Source organism: Eptatretus burgeri, chromosome 10, assembly GCF_056783735.1.
Source record: "Eptatretus burgeri isolate ZD-2024b chromosome 10, Ebu_testis_v1, whole genome shotgun sequence".
NCBI lineage: Eukaryota > Metazoa > Chordata > Myxini > Myxiniformes > Myxinidae > Eptatretus > Eptatretus burgeri.
In genome coordinates, this window is record NC_140970.1 from 53,274,698 (window position 1) to 53,287,877 (window position 13,180).

A 13,180-nucleotide genomic window follows, 5' to 3' on the forward strand; every position below is an offset into this window, starting at 1 on the left:
CGGAGGAGCTCCTTGTGAGTCAACGGCCATCCATATCTAATGCCCAACTGTGTCTGCGGACGTCTTCCTGCAGTTGGGTCACTTCTTATTAGGAGGTTGGTGGCAGGATTTGCACTCCGGCCACCGTAAAACCCTTCATTCCGCAAAATGCAAAAACGCAAAAAAAATCTGAAAACCCACTCTGTGGGAGTACCTCCTGTGCAGCTTCCCTTCGCAGGGCAGCTCACCGGATGACGGGATTGGGGCAAAGCCTTCGGAACCCCCAATCTTTGATGAAAGGAGGGAAACCACGGGGTAACATCCCTGGGTCAGATTGCGGGAGAGTGTGTTGGAGTGGTGCTGAGGTGTCGTCCACCAGACGGCGGTCTCCTTGGGTTAACCTGAGGCGGTCCCTTCGGGTGGGTGCCTGGAATGTCCTATCCCTAAGAGAGGATGATCACCTGTCTGTTATCATCTGAGCTCAAGCGTTTGGACATCGGGATTGCAGCTCTCTCTGAGGTTCGGAGACCAGATTGCGGCGAGATAATGGTGGGTGGTTACACCTACTATTGGTCTGGTCGCTCTGATGGTTACCATACCCAAGGAGTTGCTGTAGCTGTGTCCAATAAGCTGACCCCAATGATAATTGAGGTAACACCGGTCAACGAGTGTATTATGAGATTAAGGATTCGCCGCTCCTTAGGTGTCATTTCCCTGGTCTCTGTTTATGCTCCGACTGAGGCGAGTGATCTCACCGTGAAGGACGCATTCTACGCCACACTCGAGTCTGTGGTTGATCAGTGCCCCAGACGAGATACACTTCTAGTCTTGGGGGATTTCAATGCATCGACTGGAACTGATAGGGATGGTTATGAGGTGTGTGTTGGTCCCCATGGGTCAGGAACTATGAACCAGAATAGCATTAAGTTCCTTGACTTTGCAAGAAGTCATGGACTTAGGGTGGCTGATTTGTGGTTTCATTTCCCACAGGCTCATCGCTGGACTTGGTATTCTAATGCTGGTGGTGTGGCAATTGACCATGTGCTTGATGATGGTCGCTGGAGGATGAGCCAGAACTGCAGGGTCTACCGGAGTGCTCAGTTCCTCAATACTGACCACAGGCTTGTTGTAGCAACTCTAAAGCTGCACCTTAAATCCTGGAGAATGGTACCATCCCAGCCGAGGCTGGATGTTGCCAAGCTCAGGGATGAGAGGGTTGCTGAGGAGTTTGCGAACAGGCTGAGTGGACACTTGGGGGGTCTGGGTGCTTTGGGGGGTCCTGAAGAGTTGTGGAGCGCCTTCAAGACCACTGTCCTTGATGTTGCCGGTGGATGCCTTGGAGTTCACCGCAGGGCAAAGAAGAATTTTGTCTCTCAAGGGACACTGGATACCATTGACCAGAGTCGCAGGGCCAGGCTGAATGGCAGAGCTGAGCTGTTCAGGGAGCTGAGGCATAAAACTGTACGTGCACTGAGGGTGGACAAGGAGGCCTATGTGCGAGGAATCTGTGAGGGGGTAGAGCATCACCTGTGGACAGGTGATTCTCGTCCCGCTTACAGGGGAATTCGCGCATTACGTTCATCCAAGCCCATCCCTCGGAGCACTGCAGTTCGAGCAGAGTGGTAGGCTCTTGACAGAGGAGTCTGAAGTGAAGGCCTGCTGGGCCGTTTACTTTGAGCGGTTGTACCAGGCTGATCCCCCAGCTGTGGAGTTGGACGTCAAGGGTGTTACAACCCTGTTGCTGACCCTCGAATCAACTGTGGTCCACCTTCGCTTGTGGAAACACGGGCTGCGGTGAACCAGTTGAAACGGGGCAAAGCTCCAGGGATCTGTGGCATCCATGCCGAACTTCAAGGCTGGTGGAAATGCTGCACTCGTGTCGTTGCATGCAGTTTTGTGCTCTGCCTGGAACACAGGCATCATCCCAACTGACTGGAAGAGAGGCCTTGTTGTCCCTCTCTGGAAAGGGAAGGGTGATCGCCAAGACTGCAACTACCGAGGGGTGACGCTGCTCTCAGTGCCGGGCAAGGTCTTTGCTCGGATAATTCTTGATAGGGTTCGCCACCATCTGCTTGAGCACCAGCGTCCAGAGCAGTCAGGCTTTACACCAAAGAGGTCAACGATTGACTGTATCCTTGCTCTTCGTGTCCTCACCGAACGCAGACGAGAGTTTCGGCAGGGGCTGCTTGCAGCCTATGTTGATCTCTGTAAAGCGTTCGATTCAGTGAATCGGGATGTCCTCTGGAGGATTCTTGGTCTTCGTGCGGTGCCACCAAAACTGATCGATCTGATGTCTGAACTCTACTCTGGTACTGAGAGTGCTGTGAAGTGTGGTGGTACCATCTCTGACTTATTTCCAGTCGTTACTGGAGTTCGTCAGGGATGTGTACTTGCCCCCACACTTTTCAGCACTTGTATGGACTGGATTCTAGGGAGGTTGTCGGAGAGATCAAGTTGCGGTGCATCGTTTGGGAATGTCAAGATCTCGGACCTCGATTTTGCAGATGATGCAGTCATCTTTGCGGAGACTTTACACATCCTCTTGGAGGCCCTCGAGGTTCTGAATGAGGAGTCGGAGCCGTTGGGATTACAGGTGTCTTGGGTCAAAACTAAGATCCAGGCCTTTCGGTGACATCTTGGATGCTGCTGTCCTATCTGTGTCTGTTTGTGGTGAGGATGTTGAGGTCGTGGAGAGATTCACTTACCTTGGCAGTGATATTCCTGTCTCTGCTGGCTGCGAGTCAGAGGTCAATTGACGTCTGGGTCGGGCCTGGGGAGTCATGGATTCACTGGATCATGGGGTGTGGCGCTGCCTGTACCTGTGCGGGAGGATGAAAGTCTGAGTCTTCAGGTCCTTGCTACTTCCAGTCTTGCTCTATGGGTGCGAAACTTGGACTCTGACCAAGGATCTGAGACGGAGACTTAATTCCTTTGGTACCAGGTCTCTTCAGAGAATCCTTGGCTATCGCTGGTCGGATTTTGTGTCCAATGAGCGGTTGCTGAGAGAGACTCGGATGAGATTTGTTACCTGCATAGTCCGTGAGCGTCAGTTGCGGCTGTATGGACATGTGGCTCGTTTTCCTGACGCTGATCCTGCTGACCAGATTCTCTCAGCGAGGGAGTCTCATGAGTGGAGGAGGCCAGTGGGCCGACCACGTGCCTCATGGTTGCAACAGTTTGACCCTCATCTCAAGGAGATGGGGATGGGCCTGGCATCTGCCTGGGGGATGGCCAGACGGAGGCCCCTGGAGTACCGGCGGAAAGTGGACGCAGCGACGCGCTGTTCTGGCACATGCTCCTGTTCTGGCACATGCTCCGATACCTGACCTGTTTTCGGGTAATTTGAGTATTTTTGTGAATTTGAAGCTAAAATACTCACTATTTCAAAGAAATCACGCGTTTTTGCTTCAGAATAGTGATGTGGAACAAAAAGTTGAGTCAGGCAATGCTTTTCTTTGGTAAAAAAAAAAAAAAAGCTTGTTGTAGGCCAATTTCAGCATTTTTGCGTTCACAAGTTTTTTCTGTGAAATGCAGCGATTTGCGAATTTGAAGCAAAAGTACTCACCATTTCAATGAAATCACAACTTTTCGCTTCAGAATAGTGTTGCAGACCAAAAAGTTGTCAGACAATGCTTTTGTTTGGTTGAAAAACCTTGTTTTAGGGTAATTTCAGCACTTTTTTGTGCGAATTTGAAGCTAAAATACTTACCATTTCAATGAAATCACAACTTTTCACTTCAGAATAGTGATGCAGACCAAAAATTTGTCAGACAATGCTTTTGTTTGGTTTAAAAAGCTTGTTTTAGTGTAATTTGAGCATTTTTTGCACGAATTTGAAGCGAAAATACTCACTATTTCAATGAAATCACATGCTTTCGCTTCAGAATAGTGAAGCAGAACAAAAAGTTGAGTCAGACCATGCTTTTGCTTGGTTTAAAAAGCTTGTTTTCGGGTAATTTGAGCATTTTTTTGCACGAATTTGAAGCTAAAATACTCAATATTTCAATGAAATCACGCGTTTTCGCTTCAGAATAGTGATGTGGAACAAAAAGTTGAGTCAGGCAATGCTTTTGTTTGGAAAAAAAAAAAAAAGTTGTTGTCGGCCAATTTCAGGATTTTTGCGTTTACAAGTTTTTTCTGTGAAATGCAGCGATTTGCGAATTTGAAGCAAAGGTACTCACCATTTCAATGAAATCACAACTTTTCACTTCAGAATAGTGATGCAGACCAAAAAGTTGTCAGACAATGCTTTTGTTTGGTTTAAAAAGCTTGTTTTAGTGTAATTTGAGCATTTTTTGCACGAATTTGAAGCTAAAAGACTCACAATTTCAATGAAATCACACGTTTTAGCTTCAGAATAGTGATGCAGAACAAAAAGTTGAGTCAGGCAATGCTTTTGTTTGGTTTAAAAAGCTTGTTTTCGGGTAATTTGAGAATTTTTTTGCACGAATTTGAAGCTAAAATACTCACCATTTCAATGAAATCAAACGTTTTCGCTTCAGAATAAAAAGTTGAGTCAGACAATGCTTTTGTTTGGTTGAAAAAGCTTGTTTTAGGGTGATTTGAGCATTTTGTTGCACGAATTTGAAGCTAAAATACTCACCATTTCAATGAAATCACGCGTTTTTGCTTCAGAATAGTGATGTGGAACAAAAAGTTGAGTCAGGCAATGCTTTTGTTTGGAAAAAAAAAAAGCTTGTTGTAGGCCAATTTCAGCATTTTTGCGTTTACAAGTTTTTTCTGTGAAATGCAGCGATTTGCGAATTTGAAGCAAAAGTACTCACCATTTCAATGAAATCACAACTTTTCACTTCAGAATAGTGATGCAGACCAAAAATTTGTCAGACAATGCTTTTGTTTGGTTTAAAAAGCTTGTTTTAGTGTAATTTGAGCATTTTTTGCACGAATTTGAAGCGAAAATACTCACTATTTCAATGAAATCACATGCTTTCGCTTCAGAATAGTGAAGCAGAACAAAAAGTTAAGTCAGACCATGCTTTTGCTTGGTTTAAAAAGCTTGTTTTCGGGTAATTTGAGCATTTTTTGCACGAATTTGAAGCTAATATACTCAATATTTCAATGAAATCACGCGTTTTCGCTTCAGAATAGTGATGTGGAACAAAAAGTTGAGTCAGGCAATGCTTTTGTTTGGAAAAAAAAAAGGTTGTTGTTGGCCAATTTCAGGATTTTTGCGTTTACAAGTTTTTTTCTGTGAAATGCAGCGATTTGCGAATTTGAAGCAAAGGTACTCACCATTTCAATGAAATCACAACTTTTCACTTCAGAATAGTGATGCAGACCAAAAAGTTGTCAGACAATGCTTTTGTTTGGTTTAAAAAGCTTGTTTTAGTGTAATTTGAGCATTTTTTGCACGAATTTGAAGCTAAAATACTCACTATCTCAATGAAATCACACGTTTTAGCTTCAGAATAGTGATGCAGAACAAAAAGTTGAGTCAGGCAATGCTTTTGTTTGGTTTAAAAAGCTTGTTTTCGGGTAATTTGAGAATTTTTTTGCACGAATTTGAAGCTAAAATACTCACCATTTCAATGAAATCAAACGTTTTCGCTTCAGAATAAAAAGTTGAGTCAGACAATGCTTTTGTTTGGTTGAAAAAGCTTGTTTTAGGGTAATTTGAGCATTTTGTTGCACGAATTTGAAGCTAAAATACTCAATATTTCAATGAAATCACGCGTTTTCGCTTCAGAATAGTGATGCAGAACAAAAAGTTAAGTCGGACAATGCTTTTGTTTGGTGAAAAAAAAAAAAAAAAACATATTTTAGGCCAATTTGTGACATTTTTGCGTTTCCAAGTCCTTTCTGTGAAATGCAGCGTTTTGCGACTTTGAAGCTAAAATACTCACTATTTCAATAAAATCACACGTTTTTGCTTCAGAATAGTGATGCAGAATAAAGACTTGAGTCAGACAATGCTTTTGTTTGGTTTAAAAAGCATGTTTGAGGGTAATTTGAGCATTTTTTTGCACGAATTTGAAGCAAAAATACTCACTATTTCAATGAAATCACACGTTTTCGCTTCAGAATAGTGATGCAGAACAAAATGTTGAGTCAGACAATGCTTTTGTTTTTTTGAAAAAAGCTTGTTTTAGGGTAATTTTAGAAATTTTTTTTTTTTTACACGAATTTGAAGCTAAAATACTCACCATTTCAATGAAGTCACACGTTTTCGCTTCAGAATAGTGATGCAGAATAAAAAGTTGAGTCAGACAATGCTTTTGTTTGGTTTAAAAAGCTTGTTTTGGTGTAATTTGAGCATTTTTTGTGCGAATTTGAAGCAAAAATACTCACTATTTCAATGAAATCACATGCTTTCGCTTCAGAATAGTGAAGCAGAACAAAAAGATGAGTCAGACCATGCTTTTGTTTGGTTTAAAAAGCTTGTTTTCGGGTAATTTGAGCATTTTTTTTGCACGAATTTGAAGCTAAAATACTCAATATTTCAATGAAATCACGCGTTTGCTTCAGAATAGTGATGCAGTACAAAAAGTTAAGTCGGATAATGCTTTTGTTTGGTGAAAAAAAAAAAAAATTTTGGCCAATTTGTGACATTTTTGCGTTTCCAAGTCCTTTCTGTGAAATGCAGCGTTTTGCGACTTTGAAGCTAAAATACTCATGATTTCAATAAAATCACGAGTTTTCGCTTCAGAATAGTGATGCAGAACAAAAAGAAGTTGAGTCAGACAATGCTTTTGTTTGGTTTAAAAAGCTTGTTTTAGGGAAATTTGAGCATTTTTTTTGCATGAATTTGAAGCTGGAATACTCACTATTTCAATAAAATCACGAGTTTTCGCTTCAGAATAGTGATGCAGAACAAAAAGAAGTTGAGTCAGACAATGCTTTTGTTTGGTTTAAAAAGCTTGTTTTTGCGTAATTTGAGCATTTTTTGTGCGAATTTGAAGCAAAAATACTCACTATTTCAATGAAATCACACGCTTTCGCTTCAGAATAGTGATTCAGAACAAAAAGTTGAGTCGGACAATGCTTTTGTTTGGTGAAAAAGCCTTGTTTTAGGCCAATGTGAGACATTTTTGCGTTTACAAGTCCTTTCTGTGAAATGTAGCGTTTTGCGACTTTGAAGCTAAAGTACTCACTCTTTCTACAAAATCATGCGTTTTCGATTCAGTATAGTAATGCAGAACAAAACTTGAGTCGGACAATGCTTTTGTTTGGTGAAAAAAAAAGCTTGTTTTTGGCAAATTTGTGACATTTTTGCGTTTACAAGTCCTTTCTGTGAAATGCAGCGTTTTGAAGCTAAAATACTCACTCTTTCTATAAAAATCACGCGTTTTCGCTTCAGAATAGTGATGTAGAACAAAAAAGGCAAAGGAGTTAAGCTGCAACTTCAGAGTTGCTACAACAAGCCTGTGGTTAGCTTTAGTCTCAAATCTTTCCACATTTACTTATCGAAATAATTGAGCTCTGGGGACCTGAATGTTTGTGTGCACAAGGCTTCCAAATTCGTAACAATAAACACAAAAATGCTCAAATTAGCCTAAAACAAGTGTCTTTCACAAAACAAAAGCATTGTCTCACTCAACATGTTGTCCTAAATCACTGTTCTGAAGCGAAACGCGTGATTTTCTTGAAATAGTGTGCATTTTAGCTTCAACTTCGCAAAACGCTAAATTTCACAGAAAAAAAAACAAACAAAAAAAAAAACTTGTAAACGCGAAAATGCTCAAATTAGCCTCAAACAAGCCTCTTTCACAAAACAAAAGCATTGTCCGACTCATCTTTTTGTTCTGAATCACTATTCTGAAGCGAAAGGCATGATTTTCTTGAAGTAGTGTGTATTTTCGCTTCAAATTCGCAAAACGATACATTTCACAGAAAAAACAAACAAACTTACAAACGCAAAAATGCTCAAATTAGCCGAAAACAAGCGTCTTTCACAAAACAAAAGCATTGTCTGATTCAACTTGTTGTTCTAAATCACTATTCTGAAGCAATACACTTCACAGAAAAAAGAAAAAAAAAAAACCTATAAATGCAAAAATGCTCAAAACTATCAAAAAACAAAAACAAAAACTGTCCCCATCTCCTTGATATGCCAATTAACCTGTGACAGCCATGAGGCATGTGGTTGGCCAATTGATCTCCTCCACTCACAAGGCTCCCTCACTGAGAGAATCTGGTGTGCAGGATCAGCGTCAGGAAAATGAGCCACATGTCCATACAGCCGCAGCTGACGCTCACCGACTATGCAGGTAACAAATCTCATTTGAGTCTCTCAGCAACAACTCGTTGGACACAAAGTCCTACCAGCGATAGCCAAGGATTCCCCCAAAGAGACTTGGTACCACAGGAATTAAGTCTCCGTCTCAAATCCCTGGTCAGAGTCCAAGTCTCTCATCTGGAGAGGAGAGGAAGCACAAAGGACCTGAAGACTCGGACTTTCGTCCTTCTGCACAGGTACTGGACAGCACCACACTCCATGATCCAGCACTAACTCCCCAGACGTCTGTTGACCTCTGGCTCACAGCCAGCAGAGACATGAATATCACTGCCAAGGTAAGTGAATCCCTCCGTGACCTCAACATCCGCACCACAAACAGGTACAGATAGGATAGCAGCATCCAATACGTCATTGGAAGCCTGGATCTTCGTTTTGACCCAGGAAACCAGTAATCCCAGCACGTCAGACTTCATTCAGCACCTAGAGGGCCCCCAAAAGGATATAGAGAGTCTCCGCAAAGAAGACTGTATTTTCTGCAAAATAAAGATCAGAGATTTGGACATTTCCAAACTATGCACCTCAGCTTGATCTCTCCGACATCCTCCCCAGAATCCAGTCCATACAAGTGCTGAAAAGTGTGGGGGCCAGTACACACCCCGACCAACTCCAGTAACATCTAGAAATAAGTCGTAGATGGTATCACCACATCCCACAGCACTCTCAGTCTCAGAGTACAATTCAGACATCAGATTGATCAGTTTTGTTGGCACCCCATGAAAACCAAGAATCCTCCAGAGGGCATCGAATGTTTTGTACAGATCGACATAGGCAGCAAGCAGTCCCTGCTGAAACTCTCGTTTGCATTCGGTGAGGACCTGAAGAGCAAGGATACGGTCAATCATTGATTGGCTTTTCAAAATTTAACACCTCAAAAATTATTACAATTAATAACATTTTCAGTTCTTTGTTTATTACTTTAAAATCAATGTGACATGAAAACAGTCGTTGGTGGACGTTAAAGATCCCACGGTGTCCTTTGTGAAGAGTCGGCGAGTTATCGCCGGAATCATGAACAAATTAAAAACCCTTCCCCTAACCAGCAGAGGGTATTGCATCAGCCAATGATGCTACCCCACAGCCCTGTGCTGAATGTAACGAAGAAGAAGAAGAAGAAGAAGACTGAGTCACCTGGAAGCTTTGTGAGCCATTTTGGGTAACACGTTTTCGATAACGGTCCTTATCTTCTGTAGGTTGCCCTGAACATCCCTGTTTGAGGGTTTCTATGTGCCAGGAATCCTATTACAATGTGATCGGACACCTGCAGTAAATTGAGCCACAACTTTGGCCTCGTTGCAGCAGGGTCGTCTCAGCTGAACATTTGAAGAAATACATTGCATTTTTCAACCTCCACAGATTTCTCAACATTCCAATGTTGAACCTTTGATTCAACATATTTTGACATATCGCAGCTGACTCACTAAAAACGATCAGACAACTGAACCCCCCCTGCCCCCTCCCCCATCATGCATCCTACCATATCAAATAAGGCAATTCTGTGTATATGTGTATTCTGGAAATCATTAAAAAAAAAAACAGGACTCAGCCAATTTCCATCAAATTTTGTATATGTGTTCGGAGTACCCAGGGTCAGGTCATGGGCACAAAAAATGGGGGAGATGACATGATTTTCGCTTGTACAATGCAAGTGGTTTAGTGGCCCCTTGCTGCAGCAGACAGGGGGGATTATTAGCCATGGTACAAAATATATTTGCCCGTCCCTCTCCCCCCCCCCCCCCGGCTGCTCCCGAAGGGAGCAGGTGTTTCCAGTGTAAAAAAGGAAGAAGCATAAAACAATTGCAAAGTCTGATCTCACTTTGGAATGGAATATGGAATAAGACAAGAGATTCATGAATCCCACTATTATACTTCCTCTAAGGACCTCCAGGTTTGGCTAAAAATGCTCAAACCTTTACCAGGCACTAATCAACTTTGTAAAAACATTGTGTGATGATATCTTGTTTCTTCTTACCACTTGTGGCCAAACTGACATCTGCAGTGCATGTCTGTACAAGCTCTCCAGGGTGACTACATATGTGTGTACCATGCAATCGATAGAATAAGGAAGTGTACATATCAAAGATCCAGAACTTTTTCAGTCCACATTTCATCGGTTTGTTTGGCATCCAGTGCCTGAACACAAATACCATCCTCAAAGAGTGATAAGCTGCTCACCAACAGTCATTTGCACCTCAAATCTCAATCTTTTTGCAACATGTAATGAACATGTCCCAAAGGTTGTGGAAGGCAGCCATGTGATCCATTCTTCCCATCTCCATCCTCATACATTAATCAAACCTCAACGGCCATTTAATGTTTATAAACTTCTACAAAGGTTGCTCCATATATTGCATTTGAACTTTTAGGAATAAAAAATTCCCTTGCTGGAATATATTAAATATGCTCAACACCAGCCATAATAAGCAAGCAGTGAAATGTGTTCAGCTTATTCATCGCAACAGGCTTTAACATCTTGCAGTTTGTAGCATCTCCTCTCTCGCTCTCAAGGATTGGGAATAAGAAAATCTCTCTTTAAAGTCACCCCAAGCAACTTTTCGTCGATGTTATTTCAAATCCTAGAGCTAGGCCTGGAACTCTCTTCAGTTTAAACTCTCATCTATGGTGAACAGTCAGAACTCCCTCACATTTACATTGTGGGCTATTCTAATTTGATCAAGCTGACATTCCTTTGCTACTCCATTATTCAACTTGGATCAACGGCACAGCCGCAGTCCCGAGTAAATGATGCCACTCGCAGCCATGTGCGAGAATTAGGAAAGAAGATTCAACTCTAATCAAGTACTATAATGTAGAGTGAAACAAAATTAAAAAACAAAAAAAATAGAAGGGGACTCTTCGACATTGCGACGTCACCAGATATTCTTCCACCACATTATTACATCATTATACATACATGTACCAAATCTGATTAAAAATTCCTGAACCCAGATTCAAAATATTAAATAATCCTGGCTGCCGGACCACACGTCCAATAAGGTTGAAATTTAAAACATATATTCCCCATGACAACGCGATCATAATTGTGACGTTTCACGCCGATTGATAAAGTGGTTCAAGAGAGAGAGTTTATTAAAAAGAATTTCGTTCAATCCAATATGGTGGCCAGACCAAGTGATCTATTAATTATTCATGAACACCCTGAATCCACAAGGCTTGGGGAACATGTGGGTGAAGTTTCCCCTCGATCTGTCAAGCCAATCTAGAGTAGAATGTTTTTAAAGGTTTATTTTTCAAAAAAATCATTGCTGCCAAACCATGTGACCTATGAAGTCATAGTAGGAGAACTTTTTTTTCCTCCTGGATAGGCGATCATACCTATAAAGTTTTACTTCAATCTGTTCAGCTGTTTCGGAGAAGATTTTTGAAGGTTTTTTAATGTTAAAAAGAATATGGCTGCCAAACCACATGACTGTTGATGTCAATTTTTTCCCCCCATACAATTTAGCCCCAGACGACCCTCAAAAAATTTCAGTGATCAGATAAAGTGTTCAACATATGCAATTATGATGTCAAAGCAAAGCCACCTATGACATCAAAAAAAAAAATCGCACTCGTTTCCCATGGGGCGTACTTGACATGTGCCAAGTTTCATTTTTTCCCATGGAGTGGTTTCGGAGATACAGATGTCCAACGTTTTTCCTTTTTTCCAACATAGCTGCCACACCACGTGACCTATGACGTCATAATTATCATTAATATATTCCACATGAGTAATCGCAGCTCTGATGAAAATTTCATGTCAATCATATAAGCGGTTGCAGAGAAAACAGCGAAAATTAGCATGGACGTTCATACGTACGTACGTAGAGTATGGGTGGATGGACAATCCAAAAACATAATGCCATCGGCAACTTCATCAGCAGAGGCATAAATACACCATAAACACACTCACTGGCTCCAAAATAAAATAAAAGTAATGGGTAAAATGATATTTCATTATAAATGGCCATTTGAGCAATCTGGAAGTACAGGCAGAAAAACATGAAGAACAAGTGGTGCCAGGCACAACAAATCCTGCCCATTTAAGGCATAAAGTTATTTTGGGGATCAAATTTAAATTTGATACATTCTTAACCTGAATGTTGATTATAAGGAATAGCATAAGGAATATTTTAGTCTTAGTTTGAAGTCAATTAAACCATTTTTGACAAAGTTATGACCATAAAATGATTTTGACCTCTTTGTGACCTGACTTTGATCTTTGACTAAATTGGACCCAAAAGTTAATGGGGTCGTCTGAGGTTCATTACCCACCTGTGGATACTATTTGACAGTGTTTGAGCCAGCCGTTTTCCCGTAAAGTTGTATTTTCGTAACCACGTTTTAGTTTTAATGGAAAATTTGTAATTTTGACCGATGACCATGACCCCCAAAACTTCGGACCCGACCGATGTTCACAAATATGCATTTTTCACTATAGGAATGGGTAGGATTACAAGTGACAAATAGAATAAGGTTCATTATAAGCTTAGTTTGAAATAAATCAGATCATTTTTGACGAAGTTATGAGCGAAAAATGATTTTGATCTTTTCGTGACCTTGACCTTGACCTTTGATCCAATTGGACCCAAAAGTTAATGGGGTCGTCCAAGGTTCATTGCCCACCTGTGGATTAAATATGATAGTGTTTGCTAAAGCCGTTTTGCCGTAAAGTTGCTAACAGACAGACAAACAAACAGACAAACAAACCTGAAGATTACAATATCCCGCTCCCTCCCTCCGGGGGGGGGGGGGGGAATAAAAGAAATGACCAAGTGGAGGGGGTTCAAAACTATCACTAAGTTTAATCCTGATACTGAAACTGTTCTTGGTCCTGTTGGAACTATCAGTCTGAAAATTTGAAAAAAAACCTTTATAAGTATCCACTTGATGATGACCTAAAAGGGCTGAGCAAGATTAATATTTGGAAAAAAGAAAAGAATAAAA